The 10,943-nt window shown below is 46.6% G+C and overlaps 1 protein-coding gene across 1 annotated transcript in view; it reads left to right on the plus strand.

The window, feature by feature from the left end:
- Positions 1-230: 230 nt before the first annotated feature.
- Positions 231-10,943, plus strand: part of LOC137210455 (uncharacterized) — a 70,319-nt gene continuing 59,606 nt past the window's right edge. The window contains exons 1-2 of the mRNA XM_067712342.1: positions 231-4,130; positions 10,709-10,861. The gene's annotated coding sequence lies outside the window, so the exon portion shown is untranslated. The remainder of the gene's footprint in view (positions 4,131-10,708; positions 10,862-10,943) is intronic.

Genomic DNA, 10,943 nt, shown 5'->3' on the forward strand with positions numbered 1-10,943 from the left:
TTTGTTTTCTGTAAATCACAGGGGAGGCCCCTATCAGGAGCCACCCAAGGGCACTCCCTCAGCACTCTTTGTTCCTGGCCAGATGGGTTTACACCCCCAGGCTGACCTTGTTCACGGAGGGAGCACTGCCTGACCCATCCCACTCAGCTGTGAATCCAGAGGCCGGAAAGGTCCTCTGTCCCACAGCCAAGAGGAGGCACAGGTGTTCTCTGCCTTTCCAATCATGTGGCTGAAGTTCTGGGAACCAAGGGAACCCCTTTACCTGCCTGGGTCTGGTGTCTGCCTCTCTGTCTCTCTCTTCTGTTTTTGAACCGTAAACAGATTTGTTTCTCAAATATTAGATACTTAAAAAAATTTACATATACTTTAAAGATACAGGTACTATCGCAATAATGATAATAATCACACCACCCGGATACTCGCCACCCCCCCACTTCCCCTCCAGCTAAGGAAGGTGCATCACCAGCCCTTGCAGGACTCCTGAGTCTCCCTGCGGCCCCTCCCCTCCCTCGCCTTTGCGGTGACCGGGATCTTGAATAGTATGTTTAGCATCCCTTGCCTCTCTTCCTGGTTTACTTCAGGTGAATCCCTAATCGGTTTATTCAGTTTTCCACGCTCTTACATTTTATATAAATAGAGTCACATGGTAAGAATTCTCCTGCAACGTATTTTTCAAATGGCAGTCTTTTCCAAAGATTCATCCACGTTGATGAGCATAACTGCTGCGTTCCTTCCTTTTTAGCCTCTGCTATGTAAGGACGCCCTGGTGGGTGAACCGCAGTGTGCTTACCTTTCCTCATTGGGCTTTGGGTGTGGCTGTGGTTTCCTGCCCTTTCAGCCAGTGTGGCCATAGACTTTACCTCCAGAACCCGGGTGCACAGGGCAGCAGTTTCCCCAAGGTGGCAGTTCTCAAACTTTCTGTTCTAGGACCCTTCACATTCTTAAAAACTATCGATGGAAGGGCTTTTGTTTGGATGGGTTATATCTATTGATGTTTAATATATCAAAAATTAGCAGTGAGGACTTCCCTGGCGGTCCAGTGGTTAAGACTTTGCCTTCCAATGCAGTGGGCGCGGGTTCGATCCCTGGTCAGGGAGCTAAGATCCCACATGCCTCGCGGCCAAAAAACCAAAACATAAAACAGAAGCAATATTGTAATAAATTCAATAAAGGCTTTGAAAATGGTCCACGTCAAAAAAAATCTTTAAAAAAATATATGTGGCTTCTAGAAAATTTAAAGTTACATATGTGTCTACTAGCATCGTATTTCTACTGGAAGGCACTCCTCTAGAAACAGCACCATCTAATTACTTATTAGGTTTTGAAACACACTCATTAAAATGGATTAAAAATTCCCCTGTTTGCTTTTCCAGTTTTTCTTAGCTTACTGAGACATTTGACAAAGTTGCCTGCTCAAGGAAGGCCATTCCTGTATGGAAAATCAGTTACACATTTGCAGATTATAAGCCAGTGAGGGCTCTTTCTAAGGTTGAAGCCTCTCAATTATTCAAAATTCATCTAATTTTTTTTGCCCTCTCTCTGACTTTACCAATGTACACTTGCTCAACATAGATAAAGTGTAAATGTTTCCTTTGGTGGAGTTTATTCATACAAAATCAGAAATAGAGTTGTGGCTTCAACCCAGTTCAAAAACTGCTCAGTTATACTTTACGTGCTTTCTGTTTGCCATCTGGTGAGGTTCATTGAGGCTTCTTTTGAGTTGTGTTTGAATGCCCCTGCTTTTTTTTTTTTCTGCCTAGGACTTATCTTGAGATGGGCAAAAAGAGAAATTAAAATCTACAAGTGATAAGTAAATTTGGGAACCATATAACCAAGAACAGAAGAGGCTGCTCATAAGATTCTTGCCAATATAACCTGGCATTTGGACTTCATTTTTGTCTGCCACTCAGAAGGCGCCATGGACGTTGCTGGGGAGGTTTCTGAAGCTGTGCTGAGCTCAGTCATGAAGGCACAGTAGGGACAAGATGTGCATTTAAAACGTGACCCTGTTTGCCCTTCCTCTGCAAGCAGTTGTCTTCACAGTTCCTGTGCAGAAGGCTCACTACCTGTAGTCGGTGGTAGATCAGATGTTTGGAGGCTTTTAGCTCATCTTTCGGTTTTCAGGATATTATTTCAATTATATACAGCGATTCCTTAAGAAAAGGGCCAGGGAGAGGAAGTGTGTGTAAAACGCTTACATTCATTAATGGAGTCATAGGTTTAAGAAGCTCAAAGTGTACTCATGAAGTTGACCCTATAGGGGATGTGGAGCTCTCTTGGTTTTTCGGTGTCTAAGAGTTGAAGGAACCACGTCAAAGCTACAGTAAACCCGCTCAGACTGAAGACATGGCGTTCACCCTCGTGGTTACAGCTGGTGCTGCTTGTCCTGCTGGGGGCTCTCAGCGAGTGTGGGAGCCCAGGTGAGATCATCATCTGTGCTTGTGCATGACCATTGCACGTGTCTTGGGCTGCTCAGGAGGTGGCTGATGGAGGCCTGTCTGGATGCTTCTGGGACACCACTGGGTCTAGGGCCCCTCTTCTCCTGTCTCTCAGCATGGCTGCCGCATCCAGAAAGTGACTGTTAGGGAATATTGATTTCTTGGAAGAGGACTTGGTGATCCAAGGGAGGACTGTTTTAAACAAGGGCTTGGGCCTTGACCACGTTTGTCGTAGACAGGGCAGACGTGGATCTGGGGAGACCAGGAGAGCAGGAAACGTGGATATGATATGAAGGGGGACCCGGCAGCAAATGAGAAAAAGAGTGAAGCTGTCTCTTCCATTAAATCTGGGATCATTCATCCTCCAATACCTTGTCATGTCCTGTTTCAAAGACCTTCCCACATGAAGATTTATCACTCTTCTAGAAGCCGAATGGAGTGTTCCAAGTGATTGCACGGTAACAGTGTGAGGGACATGTCTATTTACTCAGGCATGCAAGGTATGCCCTCTGAAATGCAGGGGTTTGTTTCTAATCGTTTCTCTTTTTCTCTCCCTTTTCTGTACTTTCACACCCAGAACCTCCCAGTTTAAAGGGACATTGGGTGAGCTGCCCATTATTTAAATCATCCTCTCCACGGCAAAGCCCTTGAGTGATTTGGGGTTGGGAGGAGATAAGACAAAGAGCCCATCAATTTCTTATTTGCACATAGTGTCTTGACACGTTAATAAACCAATCCAGAATGACTAATCATAATCTTTTCATGTTATAAAGTATATATCTCATAGCTGTAGTCATTAATGCCAGATGAAATGAGGGCTAAATGGGGATTTTAGCCATAATCCCATTGTAGAGTTCCTCAGGGATATACATTATACTTTAATAAACCAGTAACTTATGAGAATTTGTCATTGTAGTCAATTCTGGTGTAGTATTATTGCTTTAGAGAAAATCCAGTTCTAAAAATCTTATTTCCCATTCACACATCGGCAAATATGTTTAGACTTACTGCTTTTATTCTCAGATTTGGTTATCACATTTTAATTATTACCTTTATTAGCCCTCTCCCTAAAAACATGTGCTTTATATGTATCTCGGTATCTCTCTCCTTGAACTCTTCAGCCCTTGGGAGTGACCTTCCTCTTTAATATCTAAACAAAATAATTGAGCCTTATCTAACATGACTGCAGCAAGTTCCGTCCTGAAGTCCTAAAGTGTGTCTCTGAAGGTTCTGGGTTATGGTTATGTTTTCTCCTGGTTGTTACTTATTCCCTTTTACTGCAAGTGACTTCTAGCTGTTTGCCTTCCGTCTCTGGCCACGCGTGATGTCGCTGTCTCTGTGAATCCCTCAATCCGTTTTATCCACGCCCCAAATGCTGAACTGGTCCCATCCCCTTAGTCCACAAAACAGAGCAGGTGAGTATAAGGCTGGTGCGAAGGCTGGGAGGTGACAGAGCTCAGTTATAACCTGGAACAGGAGATGGTTTATACCTCACAACCCTTCCCCACCGACTCCCCCTTCCCTCGAACGCCTCCTCGGGGGTGGCAGGGGTGGGTGACAAGTCTCCTAACCATGCCATCTCCCCACAGACCACCAGGACCCCAGACTCCCTGATTACAGGCCTGTCAGTGGGAACCCGAAATCTCTCACCTCATAGCCATCCCTCCAGAGATGCAGTCCACCACCACAGAGGTAATTTTTTCCATATTTAATCGTAATAAAATGAACACGGTTGGAAGCATCTGCATTTGGATTACTTCACCAACGTTCAAGACCAGCCCATATCTGTGTGAGCAAAACTGCTTATAAAAACGGTCCCTCCCAGGACAGAGATAAAGTCTCCCCAGGGATAGAGTTCAGCTTCCAGCCTGGATCCATAAATGACTGGCGTTTTAAAAGTAGCACATTTTGGAGGGTTATCTACCTGTGATCTGTCTACCTACCTACCCGTCCACGTAGTGAAGCACAGCTATATATAAGTAGTAAGGATATACCTATGACGGTGGACATCTTTGACGGCAGAGTGTCAGTATCCACTAACAGTGTGGAATGTATCTTTTGCATATGCCAAGAAGTGTTGCATAGACTACATAGGGCTTGGGATTAAAGCTTAAATAGTGAACGTTGACGTTAACTTGGATAGTAGTGATTTTTTGAAAAATAAAAGGTTTTTTTTTTAAAAAAAAAAATCTAAATCCTCCATTTTCTGGCTCTAAACTATGAATCATCTCACTACTGGACCTCATCTTTTTCATCAACAACCTAAAAGTTGACTTTCTTTTGGAGGCTGTTTCATAAGGAAATCAAATCTCCCTTCACAAGAGTTACTAAACCTGGTGACTTGCAAAGAACAATGGGACAACATTGACGTGTCCTCATCTGCCAGGTCCATGCTCCCCGCCCCCCCCGCTGAATGAATCCTGCAGCCTTGTGGCAATTGACATCCGTGCTTCAAGAAACATGACGGTCTCCAGTTTGGGGCACTCAGGAAACTTCGTTAATAGTTACAGCTGCCAACTTTTCAAGGTGGAAGACCCTTAGTTATTTTTTCTTGCATATAAAATTTATATGAGAATAAAAGTGTAATTTGCTGTTTTCTCTGGCTGCTTAGCACATTCTTCTAGAATCTTGGTGGGAGAATACATATATACATACATGTATGTATACACAGGGAGGAGAGAGAGAGGGACGGAGAGTGAGAGGAAGTGAGAGGGAGGAGGTGGGAACCATTATTTTAAGGAATTGGCTCTGTGATTGCAGAGGTTGGCAAGCTCAAAATTCACAGACCGGCTAGAGATTCAGGCAAGAGTTGGTGTTACAGTCTGGAGCCCAAAGTCTACAAACTTCAGCAGGATTTCTCTGTTGCAGTCTGGAGACAGAATTCCCTGTTCCTTAGGGAACCGCTGTCTTTTCGTTGAAGACCTTCAACTGATTGGATGAGGCCCACCATTATGGAGGTTAATCTTCTTCACTCAATATCTACTGATGTAAGTGTTAATCATATCTAGGGATTTCCCTGGCGGTCCAGTGGTTAAGACTTCGCCTTCCAATGCAGGGGGCGCAGGTTCGATCCCTGGTCGGGGAGCTAAGATCCCACCTGCCTCGTGGCCAAAAAACCAAAACATAAAACAGAAGCAATATTGTAACAAACTCAATAAAGACTTTAAAAATGGTCCACATCAAAAAAAAAAATCTTAAAAAAAAAAGTTAATCACATCTAAAAATACCTTCAAAGCAACAGCTAGATTGATGTTTGACCAAACAACTTGGCACTGTTGCCTGGGCCAGGTTGACAAACAAAATTAAGCATCACAATGACTTCAGCTCTCTCCATCACAAGCACGTAGGCCACTATTTGTTTCAGAATTTGGTGTCCCAAAGAAGCAGGGTCAACAGGATGTCTTCCTGGTGAGGACAGCGGCATGGGCAGTGCCACTCCCAAGGATAGCTGTGGCAGGTTCCCAGCAGAGGGTCGCGAGCCTGTTGTGCAGATGGCAGCTGGGCAGGCAGTGGCCGTGGGGAGGTGTCCACAGGGACAGTTGGTGGCCTAATTTTGAACTGTTTAGCTGTGTAACCTCAGCCACTGGTTCTCCAGCCCCCAAGAGTTACTTTGAACAACTCAATATCATTTAGTAAATTCCTGCTGAATTAGTCAAAGTTTATTTCTGTAATTTCCAACTGATTCAGGAGGTCATACAAAAGTGAGCCTGTAAATCGTGATGTATTGAATTTGCTTCTACGGGTGTCTCTTTGGGTATTGGGCAAGGAAGGCATTTCAGAGGCACCCTGGTGTCTTGGGGAAGAACGCATAGATAAAGACAGATGTGTGAGCTGACGGAGGTGTAGCCGAGAGCCACACACAGGGGGTCTGTGCGGTCATGGGGCAGACAGCCCAGGCCGCTGGGAGCGATTGATGATGGAAGTGAAAAAGCAGGAGTCTGGTCTCCGATTCGAGGCACACTCGGGGGTTATACGCAACCTCTTGATGCAGGACAGACCACCTCCTACATTGAGAGTAAGTTTTGCATTTCAACAGAAGCAGTGGAGAGGAAATTCCAGCATGTAGCAGTTTATGTGGTGCTGGCTTCTGCACGAAGCAGATGTGATTTCTGACTGAAAAATCCAGAGGGAGGGAGGGAGGGAGGGAGGGAGAGAGAGAGGCTCTTTTAAAATCGGTAAGCTGGACGCTTTCAATGCCCTTGAAGCATCCAAGGTCATTCTCTCCTCCTGCAGATACATTTTCTCTTGATTTTGCTCTAATCACAATAGTCGTTTAGCTGCTTGCCTTCAAGTGCTCACGTGGCCCTGATATTCTGGCTGTGAGCTTTTCCATCTTTTGTGAGTTTATCAGAGTTCACAAGGTTAATTATTTCTTCAGAGGCCAGAGAGAGGACAACGGGAGACGATAGCAGGAGAATAATTGTAATGCTCGGAACGGCGCGGCGCTTTGCGTTTCACGTAACTCTGCGATAAATTTTGCTCCCTCTTCCTCCCAGTTTCTGCAGTGGACTTCATTTTTCTCATGTGGAGTCACCCAGAGAAAGTGCTAGCTGTCTAGCTCTACGTGGTAACATAATCACATATTAAAATGAAAACTTGTCGACCCTGAGCTTGGCTGACGTGTGTCCTGTCTCACATAGGATTGCTAATTGACCTAGACAGAATTTAGCTTGTTTCTGTTGGACACAGAAAACATCAAGAAACAGTAAACGCTGATAACCAGATAAGTCAAACTCAGAAGAATGAGAACAACAGGGCTGAAACATAGTATGTCGACGAGGAACCTCTGCGAGTGGATAGCCAAGCCGGAGGACAGCGTTTGAACCAGTTACTATGAAAACAGGGGAATCACCACCGCCGTGCCAGGCCGAGTTTCAGGTCCAGACGGGGCGGAGGGGCGGTGCTGTCCTGGCAGGTGGACGCAGGGGGCAGCTGTGCTTTTGCTGAGACGTGGCGAGGGATGGAAGCAGTGGGGGGCGCACAGCAGAGCGGCTGAAATACGGACACAGAGGGATAAGAAGGAAGCAGGCTGGGAGCACATTCAGAGACTGGATTAAGTCAAGGGAAGGGGTCAGCAGCCTGGAGCTTGCAGTGAGGCGATCAGGTGGGTGGGCAGGAGATAATGGGAGGAATACCAGTGCAGGAGAAGCCCACACAGAGCCAGGTATGGTCCAGCTTACGGCTTCAAGCGGTGACAAGCCTCAGGCCCCTTCACGGGCGTGAAGGTGAAGGGGAGGAAGGGCAAAGGGCGCGGGAAGTAGGAGGCTGGTGTTCTGAGGGGCGGCTGTGGGGGGGCCGGCCTCACGCACACGTGACGTCAGCAGGATGATGGGTGGGGTAGGGTGTCTCGGTCTTTGGGGTGGAACCAGCAGTGGTGTCGCCGAAGGGCAGGAACCTAAAAGAAATGGGGCTTTTCACGAGTGCGGGCAGCCGGAACCGGGAGAGGGGTGGGGCCAGAGGAACCCAGAGTTGCGCCTGCCCCTGAGGTTTACGGGGCCGGGGAGCCCAATCAGGAGTGATTCGAGGGCTTCTTAGCTGCTGTGAAGCTCAGGATGGCTGGGTCCAGCAGAGACAAGGGGTGGATGGGAGAATCCGGAGGAGAGATCTGCTGCAGTTTACTTGCCATGGAGCAGGGAGGGGCTCAATGGAAAGGTCTTGGAGAAAAGGGGGGAAGGCTGAGTCAAGAGCAGAAGATTCAGGATTTCCGAGACCTGCGGCAAACCCTAGGCCAGCGGATGCTGCCAGGGATCACAGCAGTTGCATACATGTGCACCACGCAGTGATGGTTAACTTTACGTTTACTTAGCCAGGCTGTGGTTCCCAGTTCTTGGTCAAACATCGGTCTAGATGTCACGCGAACTTATTTTTGATGAGACTAACATTTAAATCAGTAGCTTTTGTGTAAAATGGATGACCCTTCCTTGCGAGGGTGGGCGTCAGTCTGTCAGCTGAAGGCCTGAAGAGCAAAAGCAGAGGCCCTGAGGAAGAGGGACTTCTGCCAGCGAATGGCCTTTGGGCTGAGCTGCAGCATCGTCCCTTTCCTGCATCTCCAGCCAGCTGGCCTGCCTTATAGATTTCAGACTTAGATCTTGTGCTCTCCTGAGTCAATTCCTTAAAGCCTCTCTTGCTCTGTCTCTCCTGTCCCTCTCTCTTCACACTCACACACACCCCCCCACACACACTCACCTCTCTCTATATGTAAACCTTTATATATAAATACATCCTATAGTTTCTGTTTTTCTTTGAGACTACTACACATGCTTACTATTTTCCAGTCATTAAAAAAAATAAATTTATTTATTTTATTTATTTTTGGCTGCGTTGGGTCTTTGTTGCTGTGCGCGGCTTTCTCTGGTTGCTGTGAGCGGGGGCTACTCTTTGTTGCATTACGCGGGCTTCTCATTGCGGTGGCTTCTCTTGTTGTGGAGCACGGGCTCTAGGCACATGGGCTTCAGTAGTTGTGGCTTGCGGGCTCTAGAGCGCAGGCTCAGTAGTTGTGGTGCACGGGCTTAGTTGCTCCGCGGCATGTGGGAACTTCCCGGACTGGGGCTCCAACCTGTGTCCCCTGCATTGGCAGGTGGATTCTTAACCACGGTGCCACCAGGGAAGCCCTTTCCTGTCATTTTTCTAAGAGCTTTTCATTTACTAACTCATCTTACTTTCACAGGGATCTGAAATCTTCCAGGACGGGTGGTGAGTCGGAGGACACAGGCCTCCTTGGAAGGGGTTAGAGCATCCTGGAATGAGCTTGCCCCAGATGAATTCCTGGCCTGGGGTTTAGCCACTCAGATTAATCAGAGGTCCAAGTCCCTGGGCAAAAATCAGATTGTGCATCCAGTTATATGCATCTCCTTTCTCTTCTTTCAAAGAGCTGTGAGTCTGGCGCTGTGATTAGCATTTTATGTATGAAGACACAGCGGCTCAAAGTTCTCACATGAATGGATCCTGGTTTAGGTAACAATCAATTATGCTCTGCTCTCCTGCCCAGCTTCTTTTTTTCCCCTTGTGGCAAATAATGTAAAATTTACCATTTTCACCATTTTTAAGTATACATTTCTCCATATGTGCCTATGGAGTGATATTGAATATATGGTGATGTTGAATTGTTTCTTTGGAAATATAAAAATGTCTCCTAACATTAAAAAGAACTTAATAACGTAAAATAGGATTTGAAAGTCCAGGCAGTAATTGTATGAGAAATCGGTAATGTCCGGGACTATTATTAAGCAGTTAAACCAGGTTGTTAGTTAGAGCCTGTGTCTGTTGTGTAAACATTGCAGGTGAACACGTGACTATATTTACATTGCCTCTGCTTCTGTAAGTGTAATGAAGAGTTGATTTCCTCATGGCAAGCGAAATGAGGTAGACAAGCCACTTGCTCTTCTAGAAGACATTAATTCATCAGCATGTATACTATTCGGAAATGCTTAAAAGACATGAATTCATGTCAGCCTCAGTGAGTGTCGTCTTCTCGTTGACTTGGGCTTACTGACTGCCGGGTGGTGAAGAGGTTTCAACTCCTGCGTCAACTTTAATTGGTTGGTGAAGGCTGCCTGGAGTACTGTATTGAATGGGCTTTTGAGACTGGCACTGCCCATTCAATCTCACGTATTTAACTGAGCACCTACTGTGTGCAGGCAGCACGTTAGATACTGAGGATGGGATGGCAGACAAGACATCCCAGTTCCTGCCTCAGAGAATTGAGAGCCTCGCGAGGAAGACAGTGAACCCAGTGACTGCGATGGGGATGGCGAAACTGGGAGGATAGGTGTGGGCACAGGTGAAGCAGCCACCTGGGCGGGGGGGTCTTGGGCAGCTTCCTGTAGGAGGCAGTGGTTGACGGTTTGTGTGGGGTGGAGGGGAGACGGACAGAGGGCGTTTGCACTGGGCAAGGCAGGAGCAAGAACGTACCGTGTTCTCTACACGATTTAACTGCTTTAGAGGCAGCCTTCTAACCACTTAGGCGAGTTTTCAAGGTGTGTAACGTGGTTTGAAGGCGTCTTGTAATGACCTCTGTCAGTCAGCCAAAGTGGGAATCCAGGATAATAAAAAATCAATAGCAGGAGAAACTGGATCACTCGCACACTGCTGGTGGGGGTGTGCAATGGTGGGGCCCCCCTGGAAGATACTTCGGCAGCTTCCTAACAAACTAAGCACGCAGCTACCACCCGACCCAGCAATTGCCCTCCTGGGCTTTTTTTGCAAAGACATGAAAACTTAATTTTACACCAAAGCCTGTACATAAATGTTTATAGCAGCTTTATTTGTAGGGGCCCAAACTGGAACTCTGCCTGGGTGTCCTTCAACAGGTGATTGGATAAGTGCACTGTGGTACAGCCACCCCGCGGAATACTACCCCCACGAGGAAAAGGAGCAAAGTACCGATGCACTCAGCAACCTGGAGGAACCTCCAGGGAATTACGGTGAGCAAAAATTCCGATCTCCAAAGGTTACATAGGGAACATGTTTGAAATGGCAGAATTTTAGAAATGGAAACCAGATTCG

This window comes from Pseudorca crassidens, chromosome 17 (assembly GCF_039906515.1).
Source record: "Pseudorca crassidens isolate mPseCra1 chromosome 17, mPseCra1.hap1, whole genome shotgun sequence".
In the NCBI taxonomy this organism is placed as follows: domain Eukaryota; kingdom Metazoa; phylum Chordata; class Mammalia; order Artiodactyla; family Delphinidae; genus Pseudorca; species Pseudorca crassidens.